The sequence below is a fragment of the Monodelphis domestica genome, chromosome 1, assembly GCF_027887165.1.
Source record: "Monodelphis domestica isolate mMonDom1 chromosome 1, mMonDom1.pri, whole genome shotgun sequence".
Lineage (NCBI taxonomy): Eukaryota > Metazoa > Chordata > Mammalia > Didelphimorphia > Didelphidae > Monodelphis > Monodelphis domestica.
The window spans coordinates 750,037,921-750,060,506 of record NC_077227.1 but is presented as its reverse complement, the minus strand read 5'-3'; the positions used below and the strand labels follow the sequence as shown (position 1 = coordinate 750,060,506).

The following is a 22,586-nucleotide window of genomic DNA, read 5'->3' as shown; positions in this document are numbered from 1 at the left end:
TTCCATCTGCACTCTAACTCCAACAGTTCTTTCTCTGGAGTGGGATAGAGAGCATTCTTTGGCACACATCCTCACATTCCTGTGCTGGAGACTCGTAGGTCTTGCCTGAAAAGTGGCCCCATACTATTCAACTCATCATTTCCATGTTCTTTTGATTGTTTGTGGCTACTTGACAGGGTTTGTGGGACATTCCAGGCCACATCTTAGCCATGTTGGCAAATCTCCCAACTCTACTCATATGGCCCTCACTCTCTACTTTTGTTTCAGGCTCTTTAAAAAAAAAAAACACAACCCTCACCTTCTGTCTTAAAATCAATGCTAAGTATTGCTTCCAAGGCAGAAGAGTGATGAAGGCTAGACAATGGGAGTTAAGTGACTTTCCCAGGATCACACAGCTAGGAAGTGCCTGAGGTCAAATTTGAACCCAGAACTTCCTGTCTCTAGCTGGCTTTCTATCCTCCAAACCACCTAACTGTCCCTGTCTTGGGCTCTTCTCTCTTCTCTCTGTCCTTTGGTAATAGCTTCTCCTCCCTTGGCTTCAACTCTCATCTCAATGCTGTGGCTTTCAAATCTGTGGCTGCACCCCTGACCTCCCTCACAGCTATCTGATGACTATAAGAACAGAGCCAGGGAGAAGGTGAGGACCTGTGCTTTCCTTGTGGAGGGAGGAGCTTCAATAACAAATATGAAAAAAGGCAATTTTGCTTCTAATTTCCCCATTTTAGTTAAATGTACCAATATTTTCAGAGCCATTCAAGGTTGGAAATCTGGACTCTCCCCTCTCCCTGCCCCCAGACCGAGAACTAAAACTAGAAATAAATTACTAAATTCTACCAATTCCACCACCAAGTATAGCTCATTATCCCCATCCCTCCTCACCACTTGAAAGGGCCGAAGTGTCTTTCCCTTGTACCTTCCAGGCCCTTCAATGCCTCTCCTTTGTCTGGCATTCAGTATCTTCTGTAATCGGGTCCCAATGGATTTTTCTCTTACTACCTTCATGCATACATCTCCCCTCTTCCCATTCTAGCCAAACCAGCTCAAGCCACCTGCTAAGTGGGGTAGACTAGTGGCCATTGGCTTGATCACTCCATACCTCATGCCCTTCACCTGGAAATTAAAGGTTGGGGGTACAGATGGATGAGATCATCCCAGAGACTCATGTTCTAGATTCCAAGGTCTCTTCTAGTTCTAGCATTTATGCCTTGGACTTTCAGGGCACTCCTCATTCCTATACTGACAGCATATACATTCCTTATTAAAGGCAGTTAATGGCACAGTGAATGGAGCATTGGATTTGGGGCAGGACAACCTCATTTCCAACCTGCTTCAGTCACTTACCATCTGGGAGGCTCTAGATAAGCCATTTAGTATACCTTGGCCTCAACTTCCTGCTCTGGCCAAACTCAATACCTCCAATCTATGATAGACTGATCAGTTGTGTCCAACTCTTCATTATTCCGCTTGGCAGAGATAATGGAGTAGTTTGCCATTTCCTTCTCCAGCCTCCAGGCTAATCTATGATACTGTGTTCTAGAGCCTCTTCTAACTTAAGATTTCTGTTATCCTAGACCATGTTTCATATCATGGAATCTTCTGGAAGTCTGGTAAATCTCTCTTCTCAGAATCATATTTTTAAATGCATAAAATAAAATATAAAGGTTTACAAAGGATTTTATTGAAATACATTTAATCAAAATATCAAAAAACATTTTTAAAAATAAGATCACAGATCCCAGGTGAAGAATTCTTGTCCTAGACCAATTGCTATTATGCATTTTTGCTCAAGTTGTTCCTTCTTAGAACATCCTCTTTGTATGATCCCTTGCTGTTCCCTTTTTTCAGGATCCCTTCTCAGTGCTTCCTCCTTCATGAACCCTATCCCTCTTACCCCAAATGAAGTATTTCTTTACATCTTCTGAATTCCCACAACAATTTGTTCTTCCCTAAAGTACCTCTTGCAATCTATCTGATGTTATAGTTATTACCATTCTCACTCTACTGTAAACTCATTCAGGGAAAGAAAATTTGGAGTCAGAGGGACTTGGGTTCTGACCCTGCACATGTAAATAGTCCTCTGTGTCTACCCAGAGGAAGGCACCCAACATGGTGAAGAGTCTCAAAATGATACTATATAAGGATTACTTGGAAGAATGGAGGATGTTTATACTGAAGAAGAATTAGAGGGGTTAGGATATCTGTCTTCCGGTATTTGAAGGAGTGTCTTATCTAGAAAGAAATAGATTTGTAGCTCTAGAGGGCAATATTGAGTTCAACATATTAAGATAGAGATACAAACAGATGCAGAGATACGAATAGATGATACAATGTACATGTACATATAAATAGACAAAGATTAGATAGATAGATAGATAGATAGATAGATAGATAGATAGATAGATAGATGGATGGATGATGGTTAGATGGATGGATAGATAGATCAGATGGATAATATAGTTTTAGATATAGATGATATAGCCATAGCATCAATCATGTTCAAGACAATGAGCTAGGAGCTGAGCATATACAAAAACAGAAACAAAAATAATTCTCTTCCCCCAGAGAGACCAAGAAAGGGTTCCTTCTGTAGGTGACTCATGAGCAGAGTCTTGGAGGATGACAGGATTTTAAGTTTCTAAAAATAAGTGAGGAGGGAATGCGTTCTTTGCATTGGGAGTGAGGGAAATGAGGAGTTTATACAGAAAACCAGTTTGACTGAAGAGAAGAGTATGAAATAATTCTAGAAAGGTAAGCTATAGCTATACTCTGTAGGACTTTAAATATACAGCTTCAAGGTTTGTATTTTGTGTTGTGGACAACAGGAAGTCATGGAAGACTCTTGAGCAAAGAAATAAATGTCCTGTGTCTTTGAGCAATTCTTTTGGCAGCTGTGTGGAAGACAGATTAGAAGGGGGAGAGTTTGGAGTCAAGGAACTGTTCAGAGAGTCTATTCAAATACTCTAGGTAAGAGACAATGAAAGTTTGAAAGAGGCTGGTGGCTATGTGAATGGAAAAATGTAGGAGAAGAATCACTAGCATTTATATAGAACTTTAAGCATTGAAATAACTTACAAAGATGATCTCATATTATAGACTCTTAGCTAATAATTAAAGTCCTTTATTATTCTCATTTTACATATGAAGAAACTGGGGCCAATAGACATTAGGTAACTTTCCCAGAGTCATCAGCTAGTAAGTGCCTGATGCAAGATTTGAACTCAGGTCTTCTAGATTCTAAACCTAATACTTTATCTCCTGTACCATAACTACTGCCCATGGTAGCCAAGAAAGGAACTATTTCTTTCCATTGTCAGGGTCCTAAAACAAGGCTAGAGAATAGAGTGGGAGGGGAAGAAGTGAGGGCAATGAAGAGAATGACTCTTTTCTAGAAATATAACTATGAAAGGGAGGGAAGAGATAAGATGACAACTTGAATGACTAGCAGGGTGAATTGGTGGGGGGTTGAGGGGTTAGGGTTTTTTTTTTAGAACTAAGAGAAAGGGATGGAAGTCACCAAATGGCATACTTAGATTGGACACAAGTAAAAACAACCAAGGGGTCAGTCTAGTGATACAATGGATAGAACTGGGTCTAGAATCAGGAAGACTTGAGTTCAAATTTAGCCTCAATCATGTACTAGCTGTATGACCCTGGGCAAGTCATTTTACCCTGTTTACCTCAGTTTTCTCATCTGTAATATGACTTGTAGAAGGAAATGGGAAATCACTCCATTATTTCTGCCAAGGAAACCTCAAATGGAGTAATGAAGAGTTGGACATTATTGAACAGCAAAAATGAGAGAGAGAGAGAGAGAGAGAGAGAGGGGGGGGGGATTTGGAGAGGGGTAGTGCATTCTGGGAAGCTGGTGCTTGGAAGCCCCAGAAGGTTTGTACCATTTTATATGTAGCATGTTTCCTTAACTCAGATGCCCAATTTACATGAAAACTTACATTTGACAGTCAAAGAAGAGAGAAACAGAGAAACAGAGACAGAGAAGTAAAAGTCTGGGCCAAATCCATAAAGAGAAAGTGAAATCCACATGAATTTTAAGTCCTGCTCTTGTAGACAACCAAAGAAGGAGACAATGTCATTCAGTGAAAGGTTGGAAGCTCTGCATTCCAATTCTGATATTGGGAAATCAACTTTGTTTCCCCAGTTTTCCCATCCATAAAAGGAATGGGTTGGATTAGATCATCTCTGACATCCTGCCCAGTCCTGAATCTATCACCTCACCTCTCTTTCCAAGTACAGAAATGGCAAGAAGTAGGCCAGTAGTTCAGGTGCAAATGACCTGAAGGTTTTAATGGCCTCTAAGCTTGATGGGAGTCAACAGTGGGACTTGTATTGTGGACAAAGAAGTTAATGGGATCTTGAACTCATCTGAGAAAGCAGAGGGTCCAGAATGAGGAAGAGGAGAGAGCTGCTATAGGCTGCCTTGGAGTTCTGTATTCATTTCTGGGTGGCCCAATTTAGGAAAGAAGACTAACAAACTGAATGTTGATCAGTGTTATGAGGCAGCTAGAGTTCATGTCCAAAAAGGAAGAAAAGAAAAGGGATTTTTAGGCTGGAGACTAGAAAACTCAGGGGAGACATGATGACTGTATCCATATAATCAAGAGGTGTGGTTTTCATGTGAAAGAGGATGTAAAATGTCCCTCAGAGAATAAAAGTAGGAGCAGTGGGTGAAACTTACTGGGGGAGTGAGGGAGCAGCTAGGTGACTCGATGGATTCAGAGCCAGGTCTAGAAACAGGAGGTTCTAGGTTCAAATGTGACCTCAGACACTTTCTATCTATATGACCCTAGACAATTCACTTAACCTCCATTGCCCAGCCCTTCCCACTCTTCTACATAGTATTGCCTCTATGATAGAAGATAAGGGTTTAAAAAAGGGGACTGGGAAGATTTCAACTCAAAATTCAAAAGGAATTTCTGAGAATTGGAGTGGCCCAAAGTAGAAGAGGACAACTTGGGAAGCTCTCAGCCACCTGATGCAGTTTGGTTGGAGAATTGGAGGAGGGAGATCATTCCAGGCATGAGGAATACCCTAAAGCAGGGAGATAGGAAATACACAGTTCTGGCAAGTCACTGAGCAGAGTAGCTGTCCAGAGTTCTAGGGGGAGCAGGACAAAGAGGGAAAAGAAGGCATGAGAATACTGGAAATATAGTTAGTAGAGGATCGGGTTGTGAAGGGCTTTAAAAGTCAAACTGAGGACTTGGAGCCCTTGGAGGTAACAGGGAGTCAGTCATTGGGGTTTGTTGATTAGAAGAGTGACTTGGCTCAATGCACACTTGAGGACTTTGCGTTGGGGGGATTAAAGTAGGGAGTGCCTTCAGGCAAAACCCATTATGGTTATTTCGATAGCCCAGGGGAGAGGAGATAAGGACCAGAACTAGGGCAGAGCCTTGGCAGTGAAGACAAGAGGAATTCTAGAAGAGATGTGAAGAAAGAAATGGCAAACTTTGGCAATGGAGCAGATGTTGTTGTTTGGTTGTTTTTTAACTCTTTATGACCCATTTGGAGTTTTCTTGGCAGAGATAGTGTAGTGGCCTGCCATTTCCTTCTATAAAGATAAAGAAACTGAAGCAAAAAGGCTGAAGTTATTTGTCTAGGATCACACAACTTGCAATTGTCTGAGTCCACATTTGAATTTTTGGACTCTAGGTCTGACTCTCTACCTACTATACCTCCTAGCTTCCCCCCAAATAGGGTTAAGTGACTTACCTAGGGTCACACAATTAGTAAATGTCTAAAGCTGGATTGACTTGAGTCCAGGCACTCTATCCACTGTGCCACCTAGCTGCCCACCATGAACATATATAAGTAGACACAAGACAAGCAGGCATGAGGTAACCTTGGGTGGGAAGATATGAGAAGCTCTGGGAACCTATAAAAGCCGAGTCTTAGAGAAAGCCTGACATTTCTAAAGACAGAGGTAAGGAGGGAGAGCATTCCAGGCCCAAGGAATAGTTGTTGCTTCAGGACAGGCAAGATTCTAAACCTTTTCTTGTGCCATAGCCTGGGGAAGCCCCTGGACCCTTGCTCTGCATCATGTACTTACATGCAAAAATAAATCTATTGGATTATGGAGGAGACCAATTACAGTGAGATACGGTTAACAAAGTATCTAAAACCAGAATCACAGACCTCAGGTTAAGAACCAACCCCTGCACTCTGGGGAAGAAAAAAAAATCTTGGAACCTAATGCATTTAGGATAAAAAATCCTCCTGGCCCTGCCATCCAAATGGGGGAGTTCCCATAGGAGTTAACAGTGTCTCTGACCATCTGAGATATTAGCCTGAACTAATCAAGCACCCATTGGACATTGATTAGGGATAGCCTCTGTGTGTAGAGAGTAGAGAACTGGCCTTGGAACCTGGAACAACTGAATTCGAATTCACCTCTGACACATACTGGCTGTGTGACCCTCTGAGTACTCTGGACTCCTTCATGAGGTCTCTGGCTTGTTCTGTTCCATCCCTGAGTGCCAGTAGGGAGGCAGATTCAGGTTCTTACTATCTGGGGAGAGGAGAGGTGCTTCAGGCAAGACACCTGCCCTCTGGGTGCCTCAGTTTCTTCATCCCTAAAATGGGTATAGAATTAGCTACATGACCTCCATCACAGGATTGTTGTCAGGTTCAAATGAGATCATGAGTGTAAAGGGCTTTGCAAACTCTAAAGTACTGTGTAAAAAGGTCAATATTATTATTCCATAAGGAAATAATTTTAATGACTCTCCCTCTCTCCTCAGGATGTTTATTGGGGAAGGGAGTACAACATAGTTGATTCAGGGTCCCTTGAATCAGCCTTTAAGCTTAATGAAATTACAGGATGACCCAGAGTTAGTGAGATGGATGAATTGTAAGCATCTTCCAGATAGTAGCTAGTACAGTGGCTAGAGCACTGGGCATCAAAACAGAAAGACCTGAGTTCAAGTTTTACTTTATTTACTAGCTATGTGATCTTGGGCAAATCATTTCACCTCAATTTCCTCAATTATAAAATGGGGATAATAACAGCATCTGCTTCCCATATTTATTTTGAGGATCCAATGAGACTATATTTATAAATTGTTTAGTATAGCACTTGGCACATAATAGATACCCTGCCCTTCCCCTTCAAGACATGGAGTAGTCTATTTATACTTTGTAAGTTTTGAGTAAAGCATCTGCAATGTGCACCTGGGCAATTGCCATTGGATGAAGTCAGCTGAGGATTAGCTAAAACCCTTGGCCAAATCCCTTGAGCCCCAGATAAAACACAGACAAAAGCCAATGTAAGTTAGTCAAGAGAGAGTCAGCCTCTAGGAAGACCCCAGTGCAGCAATGGTGGAGGAGGAGGAAGAGGAGAAGGAGGAGGAAGTAGGGGGAGTTTCTCTATCTCCCTCACCAGCAATGACATCTTGGCAGGGATAGCCCAAGTCCAAGAATCAAGTTATTGTGAGAAAAGGGAATCCTTCCTGGGAAACACCTACACTACCAAATCTGAGAGCTGACTCCACTCATCATCTTCTCTAGCCTTCACAAGTAGGGAATCTCCACTATGGCATCCCCAAGAAGATGGCAGGCCCTAGGGCCATCTTGGTGAACCTATGGCATGCGAGCTGGAGGGGGCTGCTCTCCTCCCCCTCTCTACCTCACCTGAGGTCATTTCTCTCATCACTATCCCCTCTGTCCAGCTGCCCTTTGGGAGTGCTTCCTCCCTTCTCTGCCTGGGGTAAGGTGGGGGGCTCACATACAGCATGAGGGTTGTAGTTTGGGCACTCAGCCTCTGAAAGGTTTGCCATCACTGACCTAGGGTGTAAGGCCTGGTTCTTTATGAAAGTCTGTGGCTATAGCTTAAGGCAAGGTCTTGGTAGAGGTCAGAGCCAGAGATTGGCTTGTGGCCAATCAACAAACAACTCCATTCCACTTGGGAACAGGCCTCAGCTGTCCATCAAATCAACTTGCCAGCAAATACTGTATCCCACAAGGAGCATCCCAAGAGGGGAAGGGGGATGGAGAGAATGCACTTCAAGCTCACTAGTTGCCTTGGCCACCTATGTTCCCAATGTGTGGCCATTCTTCTCATTGATGCTTTGTACATTTATACCCCAACTGTGCCCCGAGTTTATGAAGATGTTTTGGTGGTGCCATTTCAGCCATTGCTTCCAATCTTTTATGTCCTCTGGCTGACTGGAGTCAAGGTAAACACACTGGTAGGAGCTCATGAGGTATACTTTGGGGAAGACAAACTCAAATTGTACTTTGAATTTGGAGTAGTCATCCCAAAGGCTCCAACCCACAAGCTGAGGAAGAAGGTGGTCCAACATGGACCCTGCCCAAATAAAACTATAAAAATTGTCCCATAATGGCTGATTGGGTTCAAGGACATGAGTAGCCTTCCAACTATTAGAAGTATCCAAAAATGAGACAGGCTCCTTCAAGAGAAGATTTGTTCTCCCTCCCTAGAGGTGTTCAAGCAAAGGGGAATCCTTTGTTGAGAAAGTTATAAGGGGGACTCCTAAAGGTACCAATAACAAAAATCAATCAGTCAACAAGCATTTATTAAGTGATTATTATATGCTAGGTATTCTTCTGGACATTAATAAGATACTCCATGCCCTCAGGGGATTTCTACTTGGGGAGAGGCAGCATGCACATATATAAATGTATACAGCTTATAGTCAAAATGGATACATGGAGTAGGAAGTTGTGATTGAGCTGAGTCTCAAGGAAAGCAAAGACCCAGAGGCCAAAGTGAAGGAAAGCAAGCATACCAGACATGGTAAACAGCCAGTGCAAAGGCATGGAGATGGGAAATGGAGTATTGTGAAGGCAAAACAGCTCAAAAGATCACTACAGCCAGATGACAGACTGCATGGAGAGCAGTAATGTCCATGTAAAAAAGACTAGAAAGGTAGTTGAGGACAGGTTGTATAGAACTGTAAGTGCCAATCCTGTGAGTTCATAATTGATCTTAGAGATAAAGGAGAGAGTTGAAAGAAGGTTGAACAGAGTCCAATCTGTGCTTTAGGGAAGTAATTTTGGCATTGGAGTAGAAGAAAGACTGGAGTGGTGTAATATTTAAATTATGAGTCTGGTTGTAGCTTGATAACTTTATTAAATCAAAAGTAGTAGTAGTAGTAGTAGTAGTAGTAGTAGTAGTAGTAGTAGTAGTAGTAGTAGTAGTAGTAGTAGTAGTAGTAGTAGTAGTAGTTGTTGTTGTTGTTGTTGTTGTTGTTGTTGTTGTTGTTGTTGTTGTAGTTCTAGAAGTAGGAGAGAGGAAAAAGTAGGAGAAAGACAGAGAGGTACTTAACCTTTCTAATCTGCAACCACCATTATGGACCTCTAGCTATAACCCACCAAAAGCCCACTCTGGTCCTCCATGTGCATGCCAAAATACCCAGACTCACTCCTGATCTGAATTTATAAGCTTTTTTCTCCACCCACTGACTCTAAGAAACCAATCATAGCTTCTTTATTTACCTGGGTTGTCCAGGGGGCAGTGACTGTGGAATCATTGTTTCCTGTCTTGTTAGTCATTAGTTCTTTAACTTTCTGTTTATGAGACTCATCTATACTTGAATTTACTCAGTGGTATTTGTTCTCCAGGTCAGTATAAGAGTTTATATTCAGAATAAATATGTTCAACCCCATTCAGTTCAATTCATTATATCCCAAGGTTCATTCTGGATCTTTTGATGTAGTGTGTGATTTCTGTAGTCATTCTTATAACATCTTCTCCAAAAGATCCACTTTCCTGATTCAGGGTATTGATGATTGTCTTTTCCTAAAATTTCTTTAAAAGATCTTAAACTTTGGAATTGAAAATAATTATACAATCCCCCCTTGGGAGAGTGTTGACCAACACTAGAATCACCCCAGGACACATGGCTAAGTTATGGGGTATATAAATAAATTCTCAAAAGAAAACCAAAAACCAAATAGAAGAGAAAAAATTTAATCTGAATAAAAACATATATCAAAATCTTATGTGTATAAAAGCAAGGCCCAATTAGTCACTTAAATTCCTACAGGTCTGCATGACAATTGTGACAATATTGCACTTACCAATTTGCAGCCAGTACTATAGAAAATTGCCATACTATAAAAGAGAAGGGACTAGAGTCTGGGGTAAAAGGGAAGTATGATTCCCTGGTCTGATTTTACATTCAATCTCAGGGAATTGGGAGCCAAAACAAAAGCAAAAGGGAGGTACTTTTAGGAACTTGGTATGAAGAAGTCCAATGTCTGAACCTGTCAAACAGCTGCTTCCTCAAACCTCAAAAAAAAGTTCTCTGTCTTGGCACAGATCCTCATCAGTCCAGGGATTGTTGGTCTCCTTGATCTTGTGTGTCTTTGCACTGTGCAATGGTTCTTTTGTGATCCCTTCTTCTGAAATCAGACACAATTTTTAGTCAAGGTCCCATAATACTTAACAACCAATGGCAGGTTTCTATAGTCTAAAGTTTTGGGTGTACAGTGTTATTAGAGCTAATAGGTATTGTAAACTTATCCTTCAAATCCAAAAACATTAACACTGATTTCATGTACTCAAGTACAAAAAAATAAGAAGAAAGGGAAAGAAAAAAATCAAATATCCTATTGTAAACATAAAGAAAAACAATAATAAAAAAACAAGAATTCATAGTTCACATTCCATGTGACCACGGGTCAGCCAAACAGAGGCAGAACACAATGGTTTCTCACTCAAGAGTGAGCTCTATTTCCTTTCTAACTTGACCATGAGTCACCGTGTGAGTGTACATATTTTTTTCACCAGGTAAAGCTTGTTATAAGCAGTAGTACAACAACTAATGCCAATTCTAAGTAGTACCACAAACCCCAAAATTATAAGAGCCCATTTGATGATAACTGCAAGCAGACCACTTCCCTGCAGCTATGAGAGGTTCCACTATTTATCATTAGGAGTCACATGAGTCTCTATAGCCACTTGCTATTTGTCATTTAAAATCTTTGGAAGCTCATGGATATTTGTCACAATTTCTCCATATCTATTTTTAACATGCAGGTCTCCCAAAGAACCAAAGAGGGAATTGGTTGAAGGGAATCCCCCTCCCCAGGATCATGTACTAGGGTCCTACCTGTGTCCCAGTACTACTAGCTCTACGTCATTTCGGTGGGCTCCAGTGAGGGTCATGGGACAGTGACCTAGGCAAATGACCCAGAAAGGAACAGGTTATGGATCTGGAGTAAAGGAGAAGATATAAAAGAGGGGGATCCAGGCAGTGGTGTCTCTCTATTCGCTTGGGCAGGTGGCTAAGAGAGCCATGTGGAAAAGCACTCCCAAGGCTAGTTAGATATAGACTTTGCTCTATATCGGTCTGCCTTCTCTTTTTCAAGTAAATATTAATAAACTCTATGGAAATTAAAGACTGGAGTTTAATTCAGTCTTAACAGTGGAGAGACACTGGTCAGGGAGACCAACTGGAAGGATATTTATTCAAATAACCCCCATAGGAGACAATAACTGCTCTGAGACTGTGAACTTGCTGACTGAAGAAAGATCTACAGGATCTTCCAGGGAAGTCAGCTCTCCTGGAAGGGGATGTCTAAAAATCAGCAACTCTTTGGAGCTGGAGTAAAGAGTTTGGGGAATACGGAAAGTGTTGGGGAAAGCCTGCCCATTCAGGGAGGGGACATTCCCACTATGTCATCCATCCTGTCCATGCTTGACAGCCAAAGAGTTAATGTGCCCTGCTATTCCCAAACCTCAGGGAGGGAAGAAAAACATTTAATCAAAGTATTAAAATGGCCACAAGGAGTGTTGGCTTTATTGAATTATGAGATTAACAAACAAAGTGAAAATCCCAAATCCGTGAGGAATTTTTCCCTGGGCCACATTTTGCAAGAGGTTATTAGTCTGGGGGGAGCTTTGCTCCTCGGGAGAAGGAGTCACTCTTCTGCCAAGATGGATTTAAATGGCTTTTTGAGCTCAGCTGAGGCTCTTCTCTGCTCACACAAAGGGAGCTGTGTACAGGGGTGTCATTTCTAACTCAATCTATGCCATGAGGTCAGGCAGTTAATAAGATAGATTTTGATTAACTCTGTCTCTTGTACTCCCGTGGGGGTGGTAGAGCTGACTTCTGGGACAGTCATGACCTTGCCTGGAAGGGCTAGCCACAGAGGAAGTGGGCACCCCCTCAGTGGACCAATCGCTTTCCATCCTTGAAAATCCCCACATCCCCCAGGCCTCTCTGAATGGTCACCTACAATATTCTCCCTGCCTTCCTAAGGTAACCCTCAAGTAGAAAGATTAAGACCCATTCCCAGCCTCAGGAGAATGTCAGGGTTAGAAGAAGCATAATGAAGTGGTGGATAGAGCAATGGGTCTAAATTCAGGAAGACCACAGTTCAAATCAAACCTCAGGGGCTAGTGTTTGACCCTTGGCAAGCTTCTTTGGGCCTCAGTTTGCTTCCCTGTAAAATGGGGGGAATAGACTCGATGACCTCCAAGGACCATTCCAGATCTCAATCTATGATTCAATGAACTTCAGGAGAATCCCTCCTCCTATTTCTGAAGGGAAGGCACCACAGTCCTTCCAAAATTGGATCATCCTTACCTCTCCTCTGCCTCCCTCCTCTCTCCCAGAGTCAATCGTTTGCCAAGTCTGATTGATCCTGTGTCCACAACATCTCTTGTTCTCCCCCTTCCCTCCCCTTGTGCCACCAGCAGCTCAGTTTGGACCCTCATCGCCTCCTGCCTTCATCTTAGCAACAGCTTCAAATCCTAATTGTTTCTAGTCACTCTCCCTCCAACCTACCCTACACACATATGCAGAACTAGTATTCTTTTTCCCCATCTCTTTTTTGTTAACTCTCACCTTTTGTCTTAGAATGGATACAAAATATTAATTCTAAGACAGAAGAGCAGTAGAAGCTAGGCAGTTGGGGTTAAGTGACTTTCCCAGGGTCACACAACTTGGAAGTGTCTGAGAACAGATTTGAACCCGAGTCCTGCCCATTCCAGGCCTGATATTCTATCCACTGTGCTCTCTAGTTTCCCCTCCCCATCTCATAAATTCCAAAACTGATCATCCTAAAGCAGAGATCCACCCATGCCATTGTCCACATCCCAGTGACTCCCTGGTGATCGGTAGAATAAAGCACAAAATCATCAGCCTGACATTAAAAGCTCCTCTTTCCACATTCCCCTAATCCGTGTGCTTTCTGCTCTAGACTAGGCCTACTGGCACATATTCACAGGCTGAACCAAATTAAACTGCAACTGAGAAAGAGTCAACAGAATAAATAACTCCAGTAAAGAATTCGTAATGTTTTTCGGAGTCAATTTGCAGTCCACGGGGAACGTGCATTCGGTGGCCCTGGTTCTCTTTGAGTTTGTCCCCAGCAATCTAGGCAACTGAACCATAGCCGGGTCCCCATTAGCGTAAATAATTGTTCTGCTCATTCCCCAGAGAGGACATTCCTCTCCAGCCTCCATGCACATCCCTAGAGGGCTCTCACTCCTCACCTCTTTCTTCTCAAAGCCCTAGCTGCCTTTAAGTCTCAGCTCAAGCTCTCCTTCTTCCTCCATGAGGTCTTTCCTGGTTGCCTCAGTTGTCTTTGCCCTCCCTCATCCCCAGGTTAATTTCCTTTGTATTCCTCTCATAGTTCCTGGTTTCTCTGTCTCCTCAGTAGATGGTAAGCTCCCTGTGGGCAGGCATTATTTTTTTTCTTGCTTTGCATTTAATCTCCCATTACTTATCACAGTGCCTGACACTGAGGGGATTAATAAAGGCTTTTTATTGTGTTTAATAAAGAAAATGAAGCTGGCTAGTGCCAGTGTGAAGGATGGAATGTAGTAGGGCAAGAAAAGAGGCAGTTAGGCATTGTGGGAATTTACAGCAACAGTCCATGTGGATGCCAGGGAGGACTTGTGTCAGGTTATTGGCAGTGAGAATAGAGAAGAGAAGAAGTCTCTGAGAGAGATTTCAGAAGCAGAATATTTGGATGCCTTGGCAAGAAGATGGTCGCTCTTTCTGGGCCTGTCTTGGTGTCAATAATCCAGATATCGTTGACCCTAAAGTTCTTTAAAAAAAAAAAATCACGTCAATACTGTGTATTGGCTCCAAGGCAGAAGAGTGGTAAGGGCTAGGCAATGGGGGTCAAGTGACTTGCCCAGGGTCACACAGCTGGGAAGTTTCTGAGGCCAGATTTGAACCTAGGACCTCCCATCTCTAGGCTTGACTCTCAATCCACTGAACCACCCAGCTTCCCCAACCCTTAAAGTTCTTGATAACTATCAAGAAGTTAGATATAATCTTAACGCATAGATTTTTATACATATAAATGACTTCTTATGGAAGGATAGTCCTTAAGATCCTTTTGACCTACCAAATCAATCCCTTTAAACCATTGAACAATAGAATACAAAGGGGTCTTGGAGTCTACACATTTATAAGTCAGTTGTGTGCCTCTGAAGATACCATCTGCTATAGAAAGATCATACACAAAGCCTGTCAGTTCTTTTTTCATAGTTTCATTAAGAACATTCTTGATATGTGTGTAGATTGTTAAGTAGCTAGATAGTACTAGGACACAGTACTGGGTCTGGAATCAAGACCTGAATTCCAAAGCAACCTCAAATATTTACTAGCCATGTGACTGGGAAAGACTGTGTCTGCCTCATTTTCCTTAACTACAAAATGAGAATAATAACAACAGCTACCTCCCAGAGTTCTTATGAGGATCAAATGAAATCATATTTGTAAAGTGCTTAACTCAGTGCCTGGCACATAGTAGGTGCTAAATAAATACTTCTTAAATGTTTATAAAGATATTATAGAGAAAAGAAAGTAGACACATAAGTCAGGAGTTGCTGGCATCCTCTCAATTACTTTTTGTTGGTGGTAATACCATCTGGAATTGTTTCTGATCTTCCCGTCTTAGAGATATTTTGAGACTCAGCCGCTCTGTTTTCAAAATTACCACTCCTAAGCTCAGATTGTTTCTACATATACTTGGTCAGGTCCAGCTACTCTTCCCAATGTCATTTTCTCAAATGTGTTTTCCACTTGACCAAAAAGTGGAGTTAAATTATTTACTGCCCCTCAAAGAAGAGAGATCACTATAAAAATGCTGGCTCATAAATACTTCATCTTGGGTGACTGCCTTCCTTCCAAGTTTTTTCTCTAAATGTTCTGGGATTATCTCTCTTAGTTGGGTTTCAAGCTGATTCATTCTCCCATCTACCATATTTTATTTTGTAAAGAGATACCACCCACAATCTCTTTCCATCCTCTATAACATTTTTCAAATGAGTTGATAATCAAACTGGTGTTTCCCCATTATGGCCCAGTTTCTCTACTTGGCAAAGAGATCAGATGTTTGCCAGATGAGGAGGTCTTTGTGCCCCTTTTATGAGCATTGCTTTACAGAGGTTAAACTTCATTAGGAAATGGTAGGAGTCCATGTCAATGTGTTTTCCTTTATCCCTTTCTATTTTTTAGCATTAATAACTTTTTAGTAGGTCAGGTGGGAGTTATTGTTGTTGCTATTTGTAGTCTGTTCTCATCTTTATCCTTTATTTTAATTTGGTATGGATTTTGACCTTTTCTCTCACTCTGCCTTTCTTCTTAAGATATGTAAGAAGTTAAGCCACAATTCAGTGATATCATGAGGCAGCCTGTGGTAAAATGATGAAGACAATACATGTTAACATAAAGGATTTCAGAGGAGAAAGGAAACTCCATGAGCTTCAATGGTCAAAAAAGACTTTTTAAAAGATATGGGACTTGAGTCAGACTTTGAAAAATGACTGGTATTTGAGGATGACATATATAGTAGAGTCAGAAAGATCTGAATGCAAATATAGCCTCAAATATTTGCTATGTAATTCTGGGCAAGTCAACCTCTATTTGCCTCAGTGCCTCATCTGTAAAATGGGAACACACTAGAGGCAAACCATTCCAGTATTGTTGCCAAGAAAACCCCATATGGTGTCACAAAGAGTCAAACATTCTTTCTGGACCTCGGTTTCTTTAGTTGTAAAATCTAAGAAGTGGGAATTTCTAAGGTTCTTTCATGTTCTGACTCATATCTTTGACCTAGGATCCTATAAATGAGAAAAGGGACAAGGGTAGCCCAGCCAATATGAATAAGGACTTTGACAAGAAAATTAAGAGGGTTTATTAGAACAACAGTGAACAGATTATTTTGGCTGAAGGAGTAGTAGAAAGGAATAGCAAGAGAGGGAGGAGGAAAAATAGATAGATTTTAGAGGGCCTTGAATGTCTGATCAAATAGTTTTAAGGCAGTGAAGGTCTGGGCAGGCATTTTTCCTTGAACTAGTCTTTGATGACTCCAAAGTGAAGCTATCCTGCCGAGAAACTCTAGGCTAAGGATTCTGTGAGTGTGAGAGTCAAGAGACAGCCTGATGGGCCTGATACCGGTTCCTCTGACCTAGACCAAGCTGAATTACCCACACCAAGTATCTGTGCATGGAAGAGCAATGCTGTAGAGTCCCACAGAGCAGTTAGATCTGACAGTCCTCATTGCCCAGGTACACACAACTCTCAGGTACTAAAGCTCCTAGGTGGATGTGATGGTGGGTCCATGCAAACCTGCCCTGGTACCAGAAACACTGATGCCACACTGATGATAAAATTCTTTCTCTGGAGGGACATTGGGGTGGACAAGGAGAATGTTGTCATTAAAGTATGATGGCTCATATTGAATCATTGGGTATTTTATAGGGATCTGTATGTGCATCTGACCTCTAGCTTTGTTCTTGAGTACTGAAACAAAAGTTTGATGAATGGAATTGAATTCTAATTGGTTCAGAGGATGTTAGGGCCATATGTGTGAGCTTTTGTGATGAGGGTAGAAGCCTGAGCTCCTAGATTCTGTCTAGGGACCTGGCAAGGAATTTGCCCAACACTGGTTTGGAGAGGAGGATTTGCACCCTTTTCTTGGCATCCCCCAATGCCTTCATTCATGCCACATTTATTGGCAAGAGTTTATCATCCACACAGACAACGATTCTGTTTTCTTTGATCCTTGCGGTGCGATGGATGGTCAGAGCACTGGTCTTGGGGCCAGGTAGACCTATGTTCAAATCCAGGGACCTGAGAAGTTAAACAACTTTCTCAGAGGCACACTACCAGTGCTGATCAATCAATAGATAAGTATCTATTAAACACATACTGTACTCTGTGCCAGAAACAATGTCATGCACTAAGCACACAAAGAAAAAGCAAAAATAGAACCTGTCCTCAAGGAACTTACATTCCAGTGAAGAAGAGAATGCAAGCATAATTTATATTCAGACTAGAGGAGAGGTAACCTTAGAGAGAAGGGGCAACTGGGGGACCAGGAAGACCTCCTGCAGAAGATGATATTTTAGTTGAAGCTTGAGGGAATCCAGGAATTCAAAAAGTTGGATATTAGGAGAGAGAGCATTCCAGGCAGGAGAGATGGCCAGTTCAAAAGATGGAGAAAGATGGAATGTCATGAGTAAGAGATTGTCCAGACTAGATCTTGGAGTTAGTAAAGGGGGATAATGTGTTAAGAACCCTGGTGATAAAAATCAAATCATGAGGAGACTTATGCCACACATGGAGGTCTAGATTTGATCATGGTGGTAGTAGGGAGACAGTAGAGTTTATTAAATGTGAGTTGGGAGTAGAAGTGGAGAGATATGACATGGTCAGAGCTGTGCTTCAGAAAAATCACTTTAGGGAGCAGCCAGTTGGCTCAGTGGATAGAGAGCCAGGCCTAGAGATAGGTGCTAGGTTCAAATTTGGCCTCAGATACTTTCGAGCTATATGACCCCAGGAAAGTCACTCAGCCCCAACTGCCTACCACTCTTTAGCCTTGGAATCAATACTTAGCATTGATACTAAGAGAGAAGGTAAGGGCTTTTTTTAATAATCAAAAGTAAAAGAGACTTTGGCATCCATGTGGAAAAGAATAGATTGGGATGGGAAGAGACTTGAGGTGGCAAAGCCAGTGAGAAATCTATTGTGATAGTCCAGATAAGAGATGATTAGGGCCTGAGCTGATGTGCTGAAGAATAAGTGGCAAAAAAGGGCCAGATCCAAGAGATGTGAAGGTAGAAATGACAAGATGGAGTCAGATGGGGTTAGTGTGAGAAGAGTCAAGACTGTCACTGAGCTTTTGCACCTGGGTGACTGGGAGCATCCTTTCAACAGCAATGGGAGAGTTAGGAAGAGGGGAAAGTTGTGTCTGGTTCTCTTTGGTGGAGGGGGTGAGGCTTCCGTGTTCTATTTGGGACATGTTGAATTTGAGATGTCTACTGGGCATCTAGTTTGAGATTCCTCTAGGTAGTTGGTGATTCCCATAGGACTAGAATTCAAGAGAGAGGTTAGGGATGGATATATAGTTCTAGGAATGATCTGCCTAGATGAGAACTTAAACTGTGAGAGGTGATAAAATCACTAAACGAGACAGTATAGACAGAAGAGAGATCAAGACCCAGAACAGAACCATAGCAGACCCCTATGGTTAATGAGCATCACCTGGATGAATGTCCAACAAAGAAACTGAGAAAGACAACCAGTTGGGTAGGGAAAGTTATCAGGAAAATCTAGAGAGGAGAAGAGGATGCTTATAAGTGTTCAAGGCTACAGAGATATCAAAAAGGATAAGGACAGAGAAAAGATCATTGGATTTGGTAATTAGAGATTGTTAGTAATTCTGGAGAGAGTTGATTGGAATGGGAAAAGGCTTGAAGTGGGAAGGCCAATGAGAAGATTGTTGTTATAGTCCAGGTAAGAGGTAGTTATTGCCTGAGCTGCTGTGGTGGCAGAATAAGTGGCAAGAAGGGGTCATGTCCAAAAGATGTGAGGGTAGAGATGACAAGATGAAGTCAGATGGAGGAGTGAGAGAAGAGCCAACTTTCACTGGGACAATGAGGCTAGAAGCCAAATGGCAGAGAGCTAAGAGGAGAGAAGTGGACACACTGATTGTAGATGGCTTCTTTGAGGAGATTAATTCAGAGAGAGAGGTAACATAGAATGATATCTAGTGAGTGGGAGGAACCAGGGAGAGTTTGGGGTTTTCTTAAGAATGAGGGAAACTGGGGAAGCTAGGTTGCTCAATGGATAGAGTACTAGTCCTAGAAATGAGAGGCCCTGAATTCAAATCTAGGCTCAGACCTTTCTTAGCAGTGTGACCCTGGGCAAGTCACTTAATCCCCACTGCCCCATCCATACCACTCTTCTGCCTTAGAACCAATATATAGAGTTGATTCTAAGATGGAAGGTATGGAAAAAAGAATGAGGGAAATTTAGGCAGGTGTGTAAGCATCAAAGAAGAAACCAATAGAGAAGGAGAGATTGAACCTTAAAGAGACAGTGGAGATGATGGGGAGCATCTCCACAAAAAAAACAAGGGAGAACAGATCAACTTGCGTCAGAGGCAGGACCCAAGCCAAGGTCCTAGTGGTTTAGGGGTCAATTCCCTACAAGTGGGACCACATTATTTCTTAAAATCATAGAGTGGTAGAGATTATAAGGTGTCCCAGTAAAAAGGGATTGGTTTGGTGCTGATATTGTCAGAGAAGGCTTCATGGGGGCAGTGGGGCTTGGGCTGGGCTTGGAAGCTAGGCTGGGTAGAATTGGGAAGACAAGGGTGAAAGGAGTGTTCCTGAATGCACAGCTAGTGCTCCATCCACTAGACCATGATTTTTGTTGCTGTTGTTGTTGCTCAGTTGTTTCATTCACTTCTGACTCTTCATGACCCCATTTGGGGTTTTCCTGCCCAAAATCCTAGAGTGGTTTGCCATCTTCTTCACCAGCTCATTTTTCAGGCAAATGGTGCAAATTCCTTGCTCAGGGTCTAAGGCCAGATTTGAACTCAGGAAGACAATTTCTTCCTGATTCCAGGCCCAACACCCTATCCACTGTGCCACCTGTGATACCTTCCTTAAATTCTCTGGCCTAAGTTTTCCATCTATAAAAAATCAGAGGATAGAGCTATGAGATCACTAAGTCCCCCATATTACTCTAAATCCCAGGATCATGGCTTGGGAAGGGGTTGGCTCTAAACCCTTGACTCCGCTTACCTTCTGTTCCAACATGAGCTAATTCCTTGCCGTACCAGTTAAAAGCAAGAGGTTGAGTTTGGGCCAGTCAATTCAGAGGTTCCAGGAAAAAGGGAACATGTTCCTGGTTCTCAAAGGTCAGCGTCCTGATTTCTTGATTAACAAAGACATGGCACTTAAAATCTTGCTAGAGAAAAATCAGCTGAAGGAACAGGAGCCATTTATCCTGGAGAAGAAGAAAACTGGAAGAGGGAAAGATCTTAGATTGTACGTGATATATGGGATAGCTACATACAATAAAATATGAAGGAAGCAGAATTTTTAACTTCTTGTAATTATACCCAAATATTTGAAGGTCCATCTTCTGGAAGAGAGATCAGGGCTCTTGTGCTCCACCCCAAAGGAGAAAGCAATATCCATGGGCCATTGTCACAAGAGGGAAGACTTTAGAGCAATATTTAAAGACACTTCTAATGGCTGATGTCCAAGAAATAGTGAGCTGTCCAACATTAAGCTGAGTTACTCATCCCAGGAAGAGAACAAGCAAGATGGATTCATACATTGCATAGGGGCATAGGTGGCTCAGGGGATACAGTACAAGGACTGGAGTCAGGAAAACCTGAATTCAAATCTAGCCACAGACACTAGCTACATGACCCTGGGCAAGTCACTTCACCCTGATTGTCTCCATTTCCTCATCTGTAAATGAGCTCAAGAAGGCAATGGCAAACCACTCCAGTATCTCTGCCAAGAAAACCCCAAAGAGTGGGACCCAACAACATACATTACATAAGGGGTTGGACTAGATGTTCGTTAGGGTTAGGAGGGAGCAGCTTTCCCCCTGCCTATAGGTCTTCAAGCCAAGGTGAGATAGCTGCTTATGAGAGATAACAGTAATTAACATTCATCTAATAATGCTTTAAAATGTGCCAAGCACTCATTTTCTCTTTACAAATGGTTTATTAAGGGATAAGTTTGTGCCACACACCATGCTAAAGTGCTGGGGGTAAGAAAAAAAGAACAATAACCCCATCCCTGCCTTCACGGAGCTCCCAGGCCAATGGGGGAGGGGAGGAGCACCATGCAAAATAACTAGGTCCAAACCACAGATAGACATCCATAGACAAAGATGGATGGATGGATGGATGGAAAGATAGGTAGATGGATGGATGGATGGATGGATGGATGGATGGATGGATGGATGGATGGATGGATAGATGGACAGGTGGATGGATGGATGGATGGATGGGCGGATGGATGGATGGATAGATGGACAGGTGGATGGATGGACAGGTGGATGGATGGATGGATGGATGGATGGATGGATGGATGGATGGATGGATGGATGGACGGACGGACGGACGGATGGATGGATGGATGGATGGATGGATGGATGGATGGATGGATGGATAGATGGACAGGTGGATGGATGGATGGATGGATGGACAGATGGATGGATGGATGGATGGATGGATGGATGGATGGATGGATGGATGGGAGATAAATGTGTGTGTCTCACCTCCAGCTACAAGACAGGAAGCAGCACTGAGGGAAGCCATGAGAGAAATATTGGTGAAGAAATCAAAGATGAAAGAGGGAAAGATTGGTGGCCAAGCTCTTGGTTGATATGAGAGGAGAAGGGATAAAGAATTTGAGTAAGAGGGGTTATCCTTGTCAAAGAGGACCTCCACCTCCTGGGAGACTGGAGCAAAGGAGGAGAGTATGGGGGGAGATAGAAGCATAGTGGAAGGTTTTGAGATGTGAAGTAGGGGAGATAAGAGACTTTACAAAAGATATCCTTTCTTAGGATTGGAGACATCTGGTCATGTTTGTCCAAAGATGCTTTGGAGGCAGATGGGTAGGTTACTGCTGAATAAAAGGGTCCTAGAGAAGATGTCTGAGAACTGGGACTTCATCTCCCCTCTGACACCTAGAAGATGCTAAAATGTCCCATTGTCATGGAACCAGAGTTTTTCTTCAACAGAATAAAGAGTAAAAGCAGCCCCCTCTCTTCCCTACATTTTAAAGTGAACTCAAATGCCACTTTCTCCAGGAAGTCTTCCCTGGTATTTCCCCATTCCTCTCATAACTATTTGTTCTACAGCTATCCAGGGCACTTATCATCTACTATTGTATACTAGAATAATCTGAGTTTGACTTTTATCCCTCTACTAGACCACAAGGGCAGGGACCATTCTTTATCTACACCTAAGATCTCCAACATGGCAGTTGGAGCAACAGTCGGATTTTTGTAAATGATTGTTCACTGATTGCTCCCAACATGTGGGAATGAGCTTTAATCTCTTTCTTGGAAAGGCTTTCTGAAGAACCAACTGAGACTAGAGCCCTGTTTTAAGTTGAATAATATTTTATTTTTCCCCAATTACATATAAAAACAGTTTTTAACTTTTTTTTAATCTTGAGTTCAAATTCTCTCCCTTCCTCCCACCCTGTCTACCTTCCCCCTTCCTGAGACAATAAGCAATAGGCCATACATTTTATCTGCACAATCACATAAAGCATTTTTTCCAAATTGATCATTTTGTGGCAGAGATCAGATCCCTGTTTTAATGTA

General features: G+C 42.3%; 1 protein-coding gene across 2 annotated transcripts in view; it reads left to right on the top strand.

The window, feature by feature from the left end:
* Positions 1-22,586, top strand: part of SLC4A5 (solute carrier family 4 member 5) — a 122,629-nt gene that overhangs the window by 48,573 nt on the left and 51,470 nt on the right. The gene's annotated exons all lie outside the window — the stretch shown is intronic.